At 36.3% G+C, this 20,359-nt stretch overlaps 1 long non-coding RNA gene across 9 annotated transcripts in view; it reads right to left on the reverse strand.

Annotated features, from left to right (window-relative positions):
• LOC124987335 (uncharacterized) overlaps positions 1 to 20,359 on the reverse strand; it is a 143,958-nt gene that overhangs the window by 34,328 nt on the left and 89,271 nt on the right. For all 9 annotated transcript variants that reach the window (XR_007109169.1, XR_007109172.1, XR_007109167.1 and 6 more), the window contains one exon: positions 942 to 1,088. This is a non-coding gene — a long non-coding RNA (uncharacterized LOC124987335). The remainder of the gene's footprint in view (positions 1 to 941; positions 1,089 to 20,359) is intronic.

A 20,359-nucleotide genomic window follows, 5' to 3' on the forward strand; every position in this document is an offset into this window, starting at 1 on the left:
ACTTCACAAGCAACAGAAGATTCAAGCCTAGGTAAATTCAGTTTGAAATGCATAAAATAATAAATCTTATATATATTTAAAATATCAAAGTGATTATGCACCACAGTAAACACTTGCTATAACTGTCTTGCAAACACTATCACATTATTATTTTAACATAGCCAAAGTTAATGGGTTTTATTTTCATCTCATGTCTATAAACAAGCTGAATAGTCCTATAAAGAGTTTACTTCTGGTGTTATCTTTATGTAGATATCATGGGTATTTCAAATTCAGTGTGTCCAGAGCTAAAATCATCACAGTGCTATTGGGAGGTAATTGTCCACGGTGTTTGAATGTCTCAGACCAGAGATTCTGGGTCAGAGGGCACACTTATATCCTGACTGGATAACAACAACTAGGTAATCCTCCATGACAAAGGTTGGGCAAACTTGTTCTTAGCCTAATAAGACTGGGAGGTCACAGATATACTGTATGCCCAGCATCTACATGAGCCTTACTCTGAATCACAGGACTTGGGGAACCTACACAAACAGGAAGATCTTGGTGTCTACTTTGAATAATAAACTATCTAAATCTATCTGAGCTCACTGTTTCCTAGTACATGAATCTATAGAACGTAGTAAGCTAGCCCAGCAGCTTGACTGCTGGACACTCATGTTCCCTTTCACATTCTCAACCTTTTACACATACCACTACACACCCCTTTGCCCAAGTCAGACCTGACCATCAACCTCGACTTCCCCTCCTCGGTCACCACACTCACCCAATCCAGTCACCAAATCCTATTAATTCTCTTGATATTCTCTTAATTTGTTCCTTTTACTTTCTCTCCAGTAATCTACTTCTTTCTATTCTCCCTGCCTTTACCCTAGTCCAAGCCATTTCCTCTCACCTCGATGCCTCATTAGTGTCACTGCCTCCAGTGTTACACTACTCACTCTGTTCTTCACATTGCAGCTGGCATGATCTCATTTGTCATTTCTTTGCCCTCAGGATGAAGTCCAAACTTCTTAGGCTCACAAAAACATTTCAAGGTCAGGACTTAAATAGAATCTTCCTTGAAATTTCATTTGTGATTATTTCACCTAGGGAAGGAAAAGAAAGAAATGAGATTAGCTCCAGTTCTAACATAAAAGATGGGAGCAAAGATAATGTTGGGGACCATGACTTAAAAAGAGTACTTTAAGAGGTCTTACTGGAGCTGTTACAATCCTTTCTTCCTTGTACTTATGAAGATTTGGTGGTTATTATACGAGGTAATAGATATGTAAATTAGATTGAATGTGGTAATCAATACATAATGTCAGATGTGTATTAAAGCATCACTTTACACACTCATATCAATGTTTACAGCAGCTCAATTCACAATAGCTAAACTATGGAACCAACCTAGATGCCCTTCAACAGATGAATGGATAAAGAAAATGCGGTATATATACATAAGGGAATATTACTCAGTCTTAAAGAAGAATGGAATTATGGCATTTGCAGGTAAATGGATGGAGCTGGAGAATACCACACTCAGTGAAATAAGCCAATCCCAAATAACCAAATGCCAAATGTTTTCTTTGATAATCATATGCTTATCTATAATGCTAGGGAAGAGTGGGGAAACTTTGGATTGGGCAGAGGAGAGTGAGGTGAGGGGACAGGGTGTGAGAGTGGGAAGGATAGTGGAATAAGACAGACATTATTACCCTATATACATGTATACAGGTCCAGTGTCACTTTGCACCATGTACAGGCAGAGCATTCCTGTGAACACTCTGTGGCCTAATCAAGTTGGTAAATAAAATTAACCATCATAAGTGTGTGTGGGGTGGGAAGGCAGGGAGATGGGTGGATGGAAGAAGGGAGTAAGGAATATCTGATAGCAATAAGAAAAGTTCCACACTTAAAATCTTTCTCTTCTCTTATTTTTGTTTTAAGATTACAATTCCTTTTTAATTTTCCACAGACTTATTTGATTGCTTATTGTTATATGAATAATTATTTATTCAATATCTACCATGTTTGAGGCATGATGCTACCATTGAGAATTCAACAATAAAAATAAGTACTCTTCAACAGATGAATGGATAAAGAAAATTTGGGATATATATATATATATGATAGAATATTACTTAACTTTAAAGAAGAATGAAATTATTAAATTTGTTGGTAAATGGATGGAGTTAGAGAATATCATGATGAGCAAAATAAGCCAGACCCAAAAAACCAAAGACCAAATGCTTTCTCTCTGATAAAGCAGAAGCTAATTCACAATAACCAGGAGGTGGGGGTGGATATGGAAGAATAGAGTTACTTTATATTAGGTAGAGGGATTCATTCATCTGTAGAAGGATACCTAGGTTGGTCTTATAGTTTGGCTATTGTGAATTAAGCTGCCTTAAACATTGAAGTGGCTGCCTCACTGCAGTATGCTGATTTTAAGTCCTTTGGGTATAAACTGAGGAGTGGGATAACTAGGTCAAATGGTGGTTCCATTCCAAGTTTCCTGAGGGATCTCCATACTGCTTTCCATAATGGTTGCACCAGTTTGCAGTTCCACCAGCAACATATTAGTGTACCTTTTTCCCCACATCCTCACCAACATTTATTATTGCTTATGTTCTTGATAATTGCCATTCTGACTGGAGTGAAATGAAATCTTAGAGGAGTTTTGATAGATATGCCATATCACTGATATTTTCCTTAATTTCAATAGCCCTCCCATTCCTAGATTTGCTGTTTCAGAGCTACCAGAGGTATTTACGAGGAAAAGAGAAAATGATTTTTTTTCAAAGACTAATTTATATAATGCAGAGTTTAATGTAATCTCTATATAAATCAGGTGGGTTTCCAGGCCAGCAACACTAATAAAGATAGGATGACAGCAGAACTGGGTTTTCTTCATCAACTTTCAATTTTTTAGGGTCAAAGTTCTTCATCTTTGTCCACTACCCTCTCCAGAGAACTTAGGTATTTATTGCCTGTGGTTCTGAACTTTGGAAACAGAAGTTTAGGAATATGCTGAGTTTCCTAAGTTTTCTTCTGAGGTCTAATACCAAGTGATCAACACAACCTCTCAAAAAGGTCATGTTTGACAAATTATTTCTGTAAGATTCTTTATAATGGTGGATAGTGGCTTACAGCCTGCAAGTCAAATATACCCATCACATATTTTTGTAAATAAAGTTTTATTGGAAAACAACTCTTTTTCTTATGTATTCTCTCCAACTATCTCTGTTCAACAAAGACAGTTGATTAGCAGAAAGAGTAATGACAGATTCCTAAGAGTGACCATCTGACCCACAAAACTAAAAATTTTGATAATCTGGCCCTTAACAAAAAAAAGTTTGATGACCCCCTACTAATAAAATATCATAATCTCATTTAGACCATTAATAAACCCAATAATTTTTCTTCCTGTTCATAGTGTCCAAAATCACCTGACATGATAGACCAAACTTTTCTTGATAGTGTGAAAATAAATGGAGATACATTGTAATGGTCTTTAGGAACTCAACATTAATGAAATGCACATAAAGACAGTGATGAGTCTCAGGCCTCTTTTTTCCTTGTCTAGCCTCAATAGTGACGGGCTGTCGCTGAAGCAGTCTGATAAGGATAGCTGTGCAAAATAATACGCAAAATCCAACTATTAACAACAAAAGCTTAAATATAGCGCTTGATTAGTTCTGTTATGGGCTTAATGAAAAAGACAGGAAAGCAGGTATATTAATCAAGATTCTCCAGAGAAACTGAACCAATAAGAGAGATTCATTAAAAAAAAATAGTTCACATGAACACAGCATCTGACAAGGCCAACTGGAGACCCAGGAAAGTCAACTGTAGTTATAGTACAAGTCCAAAGGTCTGAGAAACAGAAGAGCCAATGGAGCAAGTTTCTCTCTAAAAGTACTTAGGCTTAAGATCCAAGAACTGATATTTGAGTTCAAATCCAAAGGCCGGAAAAGACCTGCTAAAACAGTCTTGCCCCAGGTCCAGCAATCAGGCATGAGGAGTTCCCAGTTGCTTAGCCTTTTTCTTCTATTCAGGTCTTCAACTAACTAAATGGAGCTCACTACGTAAGAGAAGGCAATCCGCTTTACTTGGTTCACCCATTCAATTATTAATATCATCCAGAAACATCCTTACAGACACATCCAAGATAAAGTTTAACCAGATGTCCGGATACCCAGAAGTCCAATCAAGGTGACATATGAAATTAATAATCACAGCAGATAGGCAAACTTTCAAGTAGAAAGTTTAGTACCCTCATACACTCATATAATAGTCAATAAATATATTTATTACCCTTGCATAGATGAATATAAAAACTAGGGGTTTTTAAATTATTTACAATTTTTTTTATTTTTACAGACTGCATTTTGATTCATTGTACACAAATGGGGTACATCTTTTTGTTTCTATGGTTGTGCACAATGTAGATTCAGACCATTCACAGGGTAATGATGTCTGTCTCATTCCACCACCTTTCATACCCCCACCCCCTCCTCCCTCTCATTTCCCTCTACATAATCTAAATTTCCTCTATTCTTCTCTTACCCCCCACTGCCATTATATATCATCATCCTCTTAACAGGGAAAACATTCAGCCTTTGGTTTTTTGGGATTGGTTTATTTCACTTAGCATGATATTCTCCAAATCCACCCATTCACCTGCAAATGCTGTAATTTTATTCTTCTTTATGGCTGAATAATATTCCATTGTATGTACAAAAATATCTAAGGGAACAATTCTATATACTAAAAAACTATAATTAAAGTTAAAATTAGTATGTTCTGAAGCTACAAATACATAAACTAGTATATATAAGACAATAGTAAAAATTATAGACAACTTCTTGAAAATAATGGGTTGTATATTAGATTATACTTTTTTCATGAAGTTCTCATAAAGTAGAACATGACAAGAACTCTCAATATTATGAACAGAGTTTTTATTTAACAAGATATTCCTCTCTTTCAACTAACATTTCAAACATTTCTTATTACTGTAAAGGCATAGATGTAGCTATTATGCAGCTCATCTCACTTTACTCTTCATTCCAAAATAACAGTAACAGGCCACTCATTAAGAATAGTATACCAAATCTGATATTGCTGTTTTTCAGTACTTTATAAAAAAGGTAAGATAGTATGATCATAAAAACTAATCAGCTAGAGACAATTTGCTATAAGGATAGTACTTTATTAAAAATTCTATTGTAAATCTCACACTTTGTAAAAGATAAGAACAATCGTTTCTATAGAATTACAATGTTTTCTGCTCTGCTGCATTGAGTCCAGCATGGTAAACACAGGCTAAGAAATTCTAGATCCCATCTCAAAAGATGACAGAGAGGATCTAGGCAGCAATGCTCAACTCCATCACAGCTAGAAATCAGACAATGAAAGAAGAGCTGACCAGAGAGGTGAATGACAGAACAAACACTCTGAAACTCAATACCGGACAGCTTGAAACCTGGAAGGACTTGGAATTTGGTTACTAGAACAGAACATATAGAAAGAATTCTTTAACCCCAAACCCTCACCAGGGTGAAGTCTGGGCAAGAAAAAGAGAAAGAGAGAGAGGAAAAGTTCACAAGCTTACTTCCCTAGCAACAGTTGGAGAGAAAAGCAGACCATGTTAAAATGAGATAGAAGGAACAAAGACAGTGAAGTAAATATCACACAATTCATCCCAAATTGTGGGCAGAATGCTGTGCTGGGCAGGGTGGCCATTTTGTAGAAGCCACAGCTACCCAGCCTCCCTGGAAGAAATTAAATCAAACTAGTTCTTCCCCACCTACAGATAGCAATAAATAAATCCAAGGAGAACCCCTCAATTCAGTTTCTCCTCCCCCCAACCTACAGAAAGCAAGAAATAAAATCATAGGGAACCCCTCTGAAACAGGTTGTCTAGTTAATTCATCTAGAAAGAACTGATGGATCCTGAATAGCTGAAGACTACCAAAACTCTCTCTCTCACCTTGGACAACGGGAATGGGGTGGAGCTGATCTGAGAAAAAATCACTCACAGGTACTGCTAACACAAACCCAGCATTCTGCACAACATCCACAGGAGCTTAGGTGAAGACAGGTCAATTGACATCCTATGCCCATCAAGGTGACAGATAAAACCCCAGTGAGCTACACCTGCCAGGGTGGAGGCTTCTGTAACACAGACTGCCCACAGAGAGCCTGCATCCACAAGCCCCACAGTTGTAGATAGTCACCAAGAGCTCAGAGAGCACTGCTACAAAGAAGCCTCATCAGAGACAGTGGGTGCTCAGTGATTCACAGCCACCAGTGGTAGGAGCTCAGATGAAAGCAGGCCAACTGACACTCTACCCCAGACATAGGAGCAGCAACCTGGTGATCTACAGCAGTCAGGGTGGAGCCTTCTGTGCCACATACTTCCCACAGAGAGCCTGCATTCACAGGTCCCACAGTTGCAGATGGTCACCAAGCCCTTAGTTAGGGCCATACAAACAAGCCCCAATCAAATTTTAAAATTGTTGAAAATATCATCAATAGATTAGGCCACATAGCAGACAGATTCTCAGGTTTTGAAGGCAAAGTATATAATCTTGAAAATAAAGTCAATGATAATGAAAAAAAAGTTAAGAGACAATGACCAGGATATTCAAGAAATGTGAGATAACATTAAGAAAACAAATCTAAGAACCATTGGCATAGAAGGTGCTGAGATAAACTAAAGTAATGTACAGTCTTTTCAATGAAATAATACCAGAAAATTTTCCAAACCTTAGGAATGAGATGAAAATCCAAATACTGGAGGCATTTAGAATACCAAACAAACAAGATCAAAGAAGATTCCCCCAAGACAATTATAACAAAAAAGTCTAATATACAGAACAAGGATAGAATTTTAAAACCCACAAGAGAAAACAGCAGATCACATTTAGAGGTAAGTCAATTAGACTTTCTTCTGATTTCTCAGCCTGGACCCTAAATGCCAGGGGGGGCCTAGAATAATATATACTAAGCCCTTGGTGCCAACCAAGATTGCTTTACCTAATGAAACTATCCTTCAGAATTGAAGATGAAATAAACACTTTCATGATAAGCAAAAACTAAAAGAATTTATGACCACTAAGCCAAACTACAAAATACTCAATGAAATATTTCACATGAAAGAAATGAAAAATAAATATCAGAGCCAGTATATGAATGAATCTTAATAGAAGAATAGTCAATTAAAGGAGAATCAAGTCTGAATTAAGCATTAGAAACAAATGAAAATGGCAAGAAATAAAAATCATCTGTCTATAATAATACTGTATGTAAATGGTCTAAACTCTCCAATCAAAGACAAAGATTTGCATAATGGATTTAAAAATAAAGTCCAAACATATATTTTTTAGAGACTTGCCTTACAGGCAAAGGTATCCACAGACTTAAGGTGAAAGGATAGAAAATGATATACCTTGCAAATGGTAGCCAAAAAACAAAAAAGCAAGGGTAGCTACTCTATATCTAACAAAGTAGACTTCAAGCAAAAATTACTCAGAAGAGACAAAGGAGGTCACTTCAAATTGGTTAGTGGAAACATTCAACAACAAAATATAAGATTTGTAAATATTTTTGTCCAAACAATGGTACAGTTATATACATAAAACAAACCCTACACAATATAAAAAATCAAATAGACCCCAATACAACACACTTCTCTTCTCACCAATAGATAGGTCATCCAGACATAAACTAAGTAAAAACCCTTTAGAAAAAATACTATTAATCAAATGGACCTAACAGAGAGCTCTAGAATATTTCCTCCATCAACAACTGAATCCATTTTCTTCTCACCTACACATAGAACCTTTTCTAAAATAGACCATATTTTAGAACACAAAGAAGTCTTAGCAAATACAAAAAAAAGAAGTAATTCTTTGCATCCTATCAAATCATAATGGAATGAAATTAGAAATCAATAATAAGATACAAAACATAAACCATTTTAATATATGGAAATTAAATAATACACTTTTGAATGAGTCATAGAAGAAATAAGGGGAAAAATCAAAAAATTCTTAGAAACAAAAGAGAACAGGGATATACCATATTAAAATCTCTGGCTCAGTATGAAGACAGTTCTAAAAGGAAAGTTTAGAACACTGAGTACCTACATTTAAACACACACACACACACACACACACACACACACAGAGATCCCAAATAATCTAGTGTTACACCTCAAGGTCCTAGAAAAGCAAGAACAAACTAATTCCAAAATCAGAAGACAGTACACTATTAAAGTTGGTTTTATTCCAGAAATGCAAGGTTTATTCAGCATATGCAAATCAATAAATGTAATTCACCACATAAACAGAATTAAGGACAAGAATCATATGATCGTCTCAGTAGACACAGAAAACAAGATCAACATACAAAAATTAGTAGCTTTCCTATACTGAAATAATGAATCTCCTGAGGAAAAAATCAGGAAAACTGTTCCACTCACAATAACCTCAAAAAATAAAATAAAATATTTTGGAATAAATCAAACCAAGGAGGTGAAAGACCTCTACAAAGAAAACCATAGAACACTGAAGAAAGAAATTGAAGAAAACCTTAGAAGACAGAAAGACCTCTCATACTCCTGAATAGGCAGAATCAATGTTGTCAAAATGGCCATATTACCAAAAGTGTGACACAGATTAAATGTAATCCCCATCAAAATACCACAACATTCTTCACAGAACTAGAAAAAAAAAAAAAGGCTTTTCATAAGGAAAAATAAATGACCAAATAGAATAGCCAAAGCAATACAGAGCAAGAAGAGCAACACTGGGGGCATCACAATACCTGATTTCAAATTATACTACAAAGCTACAGTAACAAAAACAGCATGGTGTTGGCATCAAAACAGACATGAAGACAACGGAATAGAATAGAAGACATGCAGACAAACCCACATAGATACAGTCATGTGATATTTGACAAAGGTGTCAAAAACACACATTGGAGAAAAGATAGACTTTTTAATAAATGATGCTGGGAAAACTAGATATCCATATATAGAAGAATGAAACTAAATCCCTACTATGGCATTTGCTAGTAAATGAATTGACCTGAAAAACAACATATTCAGTGAAATAAGGCAGATTCAGAAAATCAAGGATTGAATGTTTTCTTGCATATGCAGAAGCTAGAACAAAATAAGGGGGGGACCCCACAAAAATAGAAGGGAAATCAGTTGAGTAGAAGGTGATTGAAGGGGAGAAAGAAGGGACAAGAAAAGGGAGCAACTGTGGAATGAAACTGACCTAATTAGGCTATGCATATCTATGAATGTTCCACCATGAATTATACCTTTATGTATATCTATAAAGCACCAATTTAAAAATAATAACTAAATAAATAAATAAAAGGAAGAACAATGAAGTAGAGGAAAGGGAACAGAGGGAGGGATGAGGGAAGGAAAACAGGGACCTGAAATGGAGCAGATCATATTCCATACATGTATGTCAAAATGAACCCCAATATTATGTATAATTCACTAACAAAAACATTAAAAATAGAAATTCTATTTCTAGAAGCCTGTTGGCATCACTGATTATTGTTTTGCATAAATACCATTATAGGGATTCTGCCTTTGGGTCCCCTTCTTCCACCAGGGAGAAGTCAGCTTTTACTTTTCTTTAATAAAGCTTACTTTCTACTCTACGCTTGACTCAGGGTGCTTCTCTGGCATTATACTTCAACACCTGAGGAAGCATGACTCATCACCAGAAACAGCAGTATCAGATTTGGAGGTCCCACTGCGACCTAAGCCGAGATGGGAGCTTCACTCTCAACACTATTGCCACTAGCCTGCATACTGAAAAACTGGGACAAATTTGACCCGTAGACACTCAAGAGAAAGCGCTTCATTTTCTTCTACCGCCAGGCCTGGCCTCAGTACAAACTCTTTGATGGAGAATCCTGGCTGCCAGAGGGAAGTACAAATTTTAATACCATTCTACAACTTGGTAGATTTTGCAAAAGGGAAGGAAAATGGTGTGAGATACCTTATGTTCAAATCTTCCTTACTCTAGGGAAAACCCCAAATTATACCAACAATGTAAAGTAGACTTGGTCATAACCACTGCCACAAGGGAAGAAAGCCTTAAAGAATCACCTACTGAGGGAAAGGAATCATGGGGACCCCCAAAGCTCCATTTTCTGCTAATGTCCATCAGCAGGCTTCCTGTCCTCCATACCCTAACCTTTCTCCATCTGCCCCAGTGGACAGATCAAAGATACTACCTCTCCAGGAGATGCCAGGAGGAGAATTTGGACCAATTAAAGTATACAACCCTTTCTCCCTCCAAGACCTAAGACAGATAAAAACAGACCTAGGGAAATTTTCAGAAGATCCAGATAAATATATTGAGGTATTTCAAAACCTATGCCAGGTGTGACCTCACCTGGAAAGATATTATACTGTTACTTGACCAGACTTTAACCTCCAATGAGAAGGAAGCCACCCTAAAAGCAACTGAGCAATGACCTACACCTTGCTCATGTCCCAGGAGCCCAAACTAGATCTAAACCCAACTGTCCATCAGGAGCACAAGCAGTTCCCAGGAATTATCCCAACTGGGATCCAAATGATGAACAGGATGCTTGGAAGATCAGACACTTCCAAATGTTAGCCCTTGAGGCCCTTAGGAGAATCAAACAGAAGCCTATTAACTATTCCAAGGTTTCTGAAATTATACAAGGTCCCCAGGAAAGCCCAGCTATTTTCATGGAGAAACTCAGGGAGGCAATGAGAAAACACACCACCGTGGATCTTGAATCCACAGAGGGCCATTTACTTTTAAAGGACAAATTTATTATTCAGTCAGCCCCAGACATTCAGAGGAAATTACAGAAATTGGCATATGGCCCTGATAAATCCTTAGATGATATCCTCCGACTTGCAACTTCTGTTTTTTATAATCGAGATGTAGAGGAAAAGAAAGAAAGAGAGTGTAGAGACAAGAAAAAGGCTGAAGCGCTGGTCGCTGGTCTTAGCCCTAAGAGGAGTTAGCTTCCTGGGTGAAAAAGGAGGAAAACGGAATGTACCTCATGCCACAAGAGGGATTTGTTTCCATTGTGGAGAGGAGGGACATTTCAAATGGGAATGTCCCCAAGCCAAAGGGCCACCTCCGGAGCCCTGCCCTAAATGTCAAGGCAATCATTGGAAAAGTGACTGTCCTCAGGGGCGTAGGTCCTCGAGGCCAGACTCTTCCACACAGGCCTGATGGGACCTGGGGTCGATTCTAATGGGTCCTGTAACTCCTATCACTACACATGAGCTCCGGGTATGCTTCTCCAAAGGGAGCCAAGAGGTCAACTTCCTCTTAGATACTGGTGCCAGTTTTTCAGTGCTCACCTCTTATCCTGGACCTCTTTCCTCTAATACTATAATGGTGCAAGGGGTGTCTGGATGGCCTATTACCAGAAAGTTTACTCCCCCACTGAGCTGTGAGTGGGATGGGATGATGCTTTCTCATGCATTCCTGATAGTCCCAGAATGCCCTACCCCTTTATTGGGAAGGGACTTTCAAAACCTCAGACTTCCATTACAATGAATTTAGGATCTCAAGGATCACTATGTTTACCTCTATTAGAATGTGATATAAACCCTGAAGTATGGGCCACTGAAGGCAAGATTGGACCAGCAAAAAGTGCGATCCCAATTAAAATAGTCTTAAAGGATCCCTCTGTCTTTCCACATCAGAGACAATACGTTCTACACCCAGAAGCAAAAAAGGGCTTTTTTTTAAATTAATTAATTTATTTATTTTTATTGTAAACAAATGGGATACATGTTGTTTCTCTTTTTGTACAGGGAGTCAAGGCATACCATTGTGTAATCATAAATTTACATAGGGTAATGTTGTTTGATTCATTCTGTTATCTTTCCCTTCCCCCCTCCCCTCCCACCCCTCTTTTCCCTCTATATAGTCCTTCCTTCCTCCATTCTTACCACCCTCCTTAATCCTAACCCTAAACCTAACCCTAACCCTAATGCTAACCCCTCCCACCCCCCATTATATATCCTCATCTGCTTATCAGCGAGATCATTCGTCCTTTAGTTTTTTGAGATTGGCTTATCTAACTTAGCATGATATTCTCCAATTTCATCCATTTGCCTGCAAGTGCCATAATTTTATCATTCTTTATGGCAGAGTAATATTCCATTGTATATATATGCCACAGTTTCTTTATCCATTCATCAATTGAGGGACATCTAGGTTGGTTCCACAAACTGGCTATGGCGAATTGAGCAGCAATGAACATTGATGTGGCTGTTTCTCTGTAGTATGCTGATTTTAAGTCCTTTGGGTATAGGCCAAGGAGTGGGATAGCTGGGTCAAATGGTGGGTCCATTCCAAGCTTTCTAAGGAATCTCCATACTGCTTTCCAGAGTGGCTGCACTAATTTGCAATCCCACCAGCAATGTATGATTGTACCTTTTTCCCCACATCCTCGCCAACACCTATTGTTGCTTGTATTCTTGATAATCGCCATTCTAATTGGGGTGAGATGGAATCTTAGGGTAGTTTGATTTGCATTTCTCTTATTACTAGACATGTTGAACATTTTTTCATATATCTGTTGATTGCTTGTACATCTTCTGTGAAGTGTCTGTTCATTTCCTTAGCCCATTTGTTCATTGGATTATTTGTATTCTTGGTGTAGAGTTTTTTGAGTTCTTTATAGATTCTGGAAATTAGGGTTCTGTCTGAAGTATGAGTGGCAAAGATATTCTCCCACTCTGTAGGCTCTCTCTTCACATTACTGATAGTTTCCTTTGCTGAGAGAAAGCTTTTTAGTTTGAATCTATCCCAGTTGTTGATTCTGCTTTTATTTCTTGTGCTATGAGAGTCCTGTTAAGGAAGTCTATAAGTCAACAAGTTGAAGATTTGGACCTACTTTTTCTTCTATAAGATGCAGGGTCTCTGGTCTGATTCCACGGTCCTTGATCCATTTTGAGTTGAGTTTTGTGCAGGGTGAGAGATAGGGGTTTAATTTCATTCTGTTGCATATGGTTTTCCAGTTTTCCCAGCACCATTTGTTGAAGAGGCTATCTTTTCTCCATTGCATATTTTTGGACCCTTTGTCTAGTATGAGAAATTGTATTATTTGGGTTTGTGTCCATGTCCTCTATTCTGTACTGTTGATCTACCTGTCTATTTTGGTACCAATACCATGCCATTTTTGTTACTATTGCTTTGTAATAGAGTTGAAGATCTGGTATTGTGATACCCCTGCTTCGCTCTTTCTACTGAGGATTGCTTTAGCTATTCCAGGTTTTTTATTCTTCCAGATGAATTTCATAATTTCTTGCTCTATTTCTGTAACGTACATCATTGGGATTTTAATTGGAATTGCATTGAATCTGTATAGCACTTTAGGTAGTATGATTTTTTAGGCTTGGCCTATTTCACTTAGCATGATATTTTCCACCTTCATCCATTTACCAGCAAATGCCATCATTTTATTCTTCTTTATGGCTGAATAATATTCCATTGTGTATATATATACCACAGTTTCTTTATTCATTCATCTATTGAAGGGCATCTAGGCTGGTTCCACAATCTAGTTATTGTGAATTGAACTGCTATAAAAGTGTTCAATATCTCTAGTAATTAGAGAAATGCAAATCAAAACTACCTTAAGATTTAATCTCACTCCAATTAGAATGGCTATTTTCAAGAATACAAGCAAGGAGAGGATGTGGGGGAAAAGGCACACTCATACATTGCTGGTGGAGTTGCAAATTGGTGCACCTACTCTAGAAAGCAGTATGGAGATTCCTTAGAAAATTTGGAATGGACCCACCAACTGACCCAGTTATTCCACTCCTCGGTTTATACTCAAAGGACTTAAAATCAGCATACTACAGTAACGCAGTCACATCAATGTTTATAATGGTCTTTTTTTTAGCTATACATGACAATAGCATTCATTTTGACATGATTATACATGAATGAAATATAATTCATTCTAATTCAGTCCCCAATACTTCCTCTTTCCTTCTCCTCCTCCCTCTCCCATTCCTTTTCCTCTACTCTACCAATATTTCTGCTATTTACTTATATTTTTTTAAACTAGTGTCTTGTGCATGTTTTTAGCAAATGGTGCTAGAATCTATATGTAGACTAAATCCTTATATGTCATCCTGCACAAAAAATCAACTGAAAATAGATCAAAGACCTAGGAATTAGACCAAAAACTATGCAATTACTAGAAGAAAATATAGGTTCAACACTCCCAACTTATAGGTGCAGGCAACAACTTTCTCAATAGGACTTCTGAAGTTCAGGAAACATAATACCAAGAATCAACAAATGGGATTAAAAGGCTTCTGCTCAGCAAAGGAAAGAACACATGAAGAGAAAACCTATAGAAGGAGAGAAAATCTTTGCTAGCTACTCTTCTGGTAGAGGATTAATATCTAGAATATATAAAGAGCTCAAAAACTTAACACAAACATTCAAATAATCCAATTAATAAATAAGCAAATGAACTAAACAAACACTTCTCAAAAGAAGAAATACAAATGGCCAACTAATGTATGAAAAACATGTTCAACATCTTTAGGAATTAGGAAATGCAAATCAAAACTACACTGAGATTTATCTCATTTCCGTTAGAAGGGCAAGAATACAAACAGTAATAAATACAAGAGAAGATGTGGAGAAAAAGGAATACTTTTAAACTGTTGGTGGGACTATAAATTACTACAGCCACTATGGAAATCAGTATGAAAGTTCCTCAAAAGACTAGGAATGGAACCACCATATGACCTAGCTATACCATTCCTTGGTATTTATCCTAAAGAATTACAGTCAGCATACTAGAGTGATAAATGTATACCCACATTTATGCAGCATAATTCACAATAGTCAAGCTATGGAACCAGCTTTGGTGGTCTATCAATAGAAAAATGGATAAAGAAAATGTGGTATATACACAAATGGATTATTCATCCAAAGAACAAAATTACGTCATTTGCAGGAAAATGGTTGGAACTTGAGAACATTACATTAAGTGAAATATGCCAAACTTAGAAAGTCAGGGTCATGTGTTTTCTCTCATATGTCAAAGGCTAGAGTAGAAAAAGGAAAAGAAAGGGTGGAATCTCACAAATATCAAAGGGAGATTAGTGGAGTAAAGGAAGGACCTGGGGGAGGAAGGAAAGGAAAGGGAAAATACTGGAGAATGATATTGGCCAAATTATGTTGCTATATTGTATACATGGATACATATGTAAATTTCTACTATATGTACAAATATAATGCACTAATAAAAAATGGGGAAAAATCAGAGTTTTCTTTTTATTTTTTTCAGAGATCTGACTTTACTATAAGGATTTTTTTTTGACATTTCAAACCTAATAGAATATTGAGACATCAACCCTTTTGCCAAATCAGAATTTCTAATTACCAACTTCCTTAATATTGTCTGGTTGGAAATCTATTTCAGTTTATTTGTAAACCTATTTTAACCCATGAGAACTAATACATCTAGTCTTGGACTGCACTGTTCAACATGGTGGACACCAGGCACAAGTGAATAAGTTTTATGTTTAAATTAACTAAAACTAAATCATTAAACATTCAGTTCCTTAGTTGAACTAGTTCAGTAACTTCATTCACACACTCAGCAGCCACAGTGGACAATACAGATAAAGAATATTTGACCATCACAGAAAGTTCTATTGGCTAGCACTAGGGAAATATAATACAGAAAAATCCCTTCAAATAGCTTTAAGTAACAGCATCAGTCAAGCAAGGAAATTGTTAAAAATATCAGTTATTATTCTAGGAAAAGAAAGAACAACAAAATTGGAGACATTTTTCCTCTGGATATAGAAAAGCCATTGTCATCAGTCTGCTAATTTTCTTTTTTTATAGTTGATTTTCTAATTTTGGATTCATTTCTAATTCATAGGACATATACAAAAATATTCACTTTTTGATTAAGGAAATATGATCAGATTTAACTTATGCCCAAGTCACCAGTCACTTATGAAAAAACTTTGGCTGAAAGATTCATGAGACTTCAGGGACAAGTGGAGGGATTTATATGTTTCCGAGAAGAAGCGCTGGCTTTATCTCTGTAGATTTAAGTTACTGCAATACTAATTCCTTCTGATGTCAGACAGGTTTCTTTATGGTAAGATTTCTCAGAACTTTATGTTCATAATGAATATTCAAAACAAAAAATATAGGAACCTGTGTTTCTCAATAGTATTAACAATGGAACTCTTAAAAAAAAACTCTTAACTCATTACAGGATATGAATATCCTAAAACAATTTGAAAATCTGATCTATCTGGTTTCATACAACCAAGGAGGTTACATTAGTTATCATCCACCTATATTTGTTACTTTGCTGTGACTACCTGCAAGCATTTCAGGAAGATGATAGACCAAGTCTTCTAAAAATACTTTGAGTTAAGAAAGAATTACTAATAACTCTATTTTAATAAACAAGATATGAACAAATTGTAAATCTGGGTTTTGGTTAATGCAACAGTGACAACCTGGCAACCATATTAAAAGGACTAAGTCTAGTCAACAGAGTTTCTAAGAGGAAAGTTTTTGATGAAAACTGACAGCTATTGAATTTTTGGTGAATTCAAAATATAGTTATTTCTTGATTATGACTATAACATATTTCAATTCTAAATTGAATTTTCTCTACCATTGAGCACATTTCAGAATCATCCTTCCAAGCAGCTGATATGTACTAAGCAAATACTAAGTCATTTAAATATTAACTTAAGACATAATTTTGACATTGTGAAGCATGTTTGAGTGCAGCGGGCCCACTACTTTGCTTATAACTAAGGTTTCTGAAAGGAAGGATTTCACTGACATGTGTTTATATATTTAAAGGAAATTCTAATCACAACATGCAGTCCAAAGACCACTGGAAATTAATTTAGAATTAAGATTTTATACACTGCCTGCCATCTCTCGCCTTCAGTTATAAAGTGAGCTGAGAACAGTATCTATTAAGAAATACACTATTTTAGAACAATAAATTATACTACCATGTGGAATATACTATAAGTTTGTTAGATTCATATATGTTTTCAGCAAAAGTACAACAAAAATCAACAATTACCTTAAAGAACATTAACAAAAATCTTAAATGACTTGACAAGGACTTGTACCTATGAAGGATTAACTACTATTAGAATTGCCTTCCAGTCATAAACACGAGAAATTGGATAAAACAAATGAAATAAAAATTTTAGATATTGAATAACAGGCAACTTATAAAACTGCCATTCCTGAAAGAATGAAAACAAATTAGCTGAGCCCTCTGATTGCTCCAGCTTATCACCTGGAAGCATTTTTTGGGCTATAGAGTAGAGATGGGGAATCTAAACAGATCCAAAAATCACCATGAGATGACAGAGACAAACCTCTGGATAAGCTGAAACAAATGGAATTTGTGGAGGAAATTACCAGACAGGAAGCAGTGGAACAGAAAGAGAGCTCTGAAGAACTGCAGAGGATCTCCTCTAATCTGGCTAAAGACTAATCTGCATGTGCATGAAGTAAAACTCCTCAAGATTGAGAAAAGAAATATCAGAAAACAATATGCCAAACAATGCTCATAGTTTATACAGAACTAAGAATAATTCCAACTTGCCAGAGTGGAGTGAACATACAACGTGTGATATATCAGGAGAGTTTGCAGTGAAGCTGACCTAGCTTTAGATTAAAGACTACTCTGGAACCCTTACCACAGCTTACAAGCAACCATGAGGAATGAATTCAATTCCAAGTAATATAACTGCATACTGAAGTTCATCACTCCTTAAAGATATATAATCAAACCCATCACCCAGCAACATAAACTTCTGCATCTCATAAAAAGAATTTCAAAGAAGCAGGAAAATATGACATATAATCCAGGGAAAGAAATCAGTAGAAACTTGAAGAAATATGACAGAGATGGTAGAATTAGCAGAAAGGGATATTAAAACAACTATTGTAAACGTGTTCAAGTGTACATTGAGAAATATGAAAACATTGAATAAAGGAAGATATTTTAAATGCCTCAAGAAATGAGAAGATTAAAATATGAAATGAAACTATATTAATAAGATAAACAATAAGGAAAAGAACACTGTCAGGAGAAAAGATCAATGAATTCAAATTTGTTGCAACAGAAACCATACAAATGAAAGCATAATTAGAGAAAAGACCTAAAGGGCTAGGATGTGACTCAGTGGGAGAGCACCTGCCTGACATGTGTGAGGCTCTGGGTCCAATCCCCAGTACTGGGAAAAAACCAAAAGGAAAAAATATCTAAAACTTTTAAGAAAGTCTTAATTACCTGTACGATCACACCATCCAGACTACTAGCATATGAAATTGCTTTCCCAGAAGGAAAAGGGAAAACAAAAAATATCCACCATGAAATTTCTAAATCTGGCAAAAAATATAAATCAGGGGTGCAAGAAGCTCAAGAAATCTGGAGCAGAATAAATCTAAAGAAAATATCACACATAATAGCATCATAAATAATGATAATGTATAACATCATAGCAAACCACAATGTAATCAAACTTCTGGAAACAAGAAATAAATAGAAAATTAAAAAAAAAAAGAGAGATGCCAAACCCAGTGGCACATGTCTATAATCCTGGCAATTTGGGAGATTAAGGCAGAAAGATCACAAGTTCAAAACTAGCCTTGGCAACTTAGAAAAACCTTTTCTCAAAATAAAAAGTAAAAAAAGAATAGGGGATGTAGCTCTCAAGAGTAAAGTGCGGTTGGGTTCAATCTCCAGTACCAAAAAAAAAAAAAGAAAGAAAGAAAGAAACCAGAAAGAGAAAACAGACATTTTGTGCAGGAGAATAAGGACAGGGAAAATTCTAATAAAAAGCCAGACAATAAGCTGGAGGTTTAGCTCAGTGGTACAGTCCTTGCCTAGCATGCACAAAGCCCTGAGTCTGATCCCAAACAGGACAATGGAACATTTTCTTTAAAGTACCAAAAGGAAAACCAAACCAAAACACATTTACACCCACATAAATATCTTTTAAAATGAAAGCAAAATACTCTTTTCAGATAAATACTGAGAGAAATTGATGCTATCAGACTGGTATTACAGTCATTTCTTGATATCCTTGGGGATTGACTCCAGAATCCCAGTGGTTTCTGAAATCCTCAGATGTTCAAGTGCCTTATATAAAATGGCATAGGATAACCTGCACACATCATCCTGCATACTTTAAATCAGCTCTAGGTTACTTACGAAGCCTAATGCAATGTAAATGCTACGTAAATCATTATTATACTGTATTGTTTCAGTTATAATGACAAGGAAAAAGGCCCACATGTGTTCAGCACAGACATGATTCTTTTCCCAATTTTTTTTAATCCATAGTTTGTTTGATCTGTGCATGTAGAACCCCCAGCTATGGAGAGTTGACTATATAAGAAATGTTAAGTTCTTCATGCAGAAAGACAAAAATTATATCAGAGGGAAATGTAATTCTACATTTAAACCCATTCTTGGAGAATATAAGATATGGTAAATATGTGAATAAAAATAATAGATTTTTTTTATATTTTTAGTCTTCTTAAAAGATACTTGATTATTTAAGGCAATTAGGTATTTGTAGGGTTTGTAATATGAAATATATATATTTGGTCTCTTTTTCTGGTTCCAGAGATAGAGATTGTAAAACCTTTGTAAATAGGATGCTAAAGCAAACTTTTGTTCTAATATTTGCTCTTTTACCTGGTTCCTGATAGAACTTATAAATCCCTTTTTTCCCTGGATGGTATTCTATAAGGTGACTCTTGAGTTCCTAAATAGCTTCAGGATCGGGGGTGATGGCAAGTGCTCTGATTTGGTCTAATATGTCCTCCAAATGTCATGTGTTGCAGACTTCACTGCCAGCCTGTAGTACTACTGGGAGATGGTGGAGAAGGTGGAACCTTTAAGAGGCAAGGCCTACCGGAGGATGTCTTGGGTCTAGGCACTGAGGGCATGCCTTGAAGGGGATGCAGTTTGCTCCACCAAAAAAAATTCTTCCTCTACAATGTTCTACTTAACCACACCAAAGGCAACAGGCCCAAGCAACCATGCACCGAAGCCTCTGAAGCTATGAGCCAAAATAAATCTTTCATCCTTTTAATTTTCTCAGTATTTTGTCATAATGACAGAAAGCTGATCATCATACCAGGAGAACTGACATGTGATTAGAGGGTTAAAACTTTCAGTTCGAATGCTCCCACCCCAAACCTCTGGGGAAGGGAGAGAGGTTGAAAATCGAGGTTTTTTTGACCAATGACCAATGATTTAATCAATCATGTCTACATAATAAAGC

This window comes from Sciurus carolinensis, chromosome 6 (assembly GCF_902686445.1).
Source record: "Sciurus carolinensis chromosome 6, mSciCar1.2, whole genome shotgun sequence".
Lineage (NCBI taxonomy): Eukaryota > Metazoa > Chordata > Mammalia > Rodentia > Sciuridae > Sciurus > Sciurus carolinensis.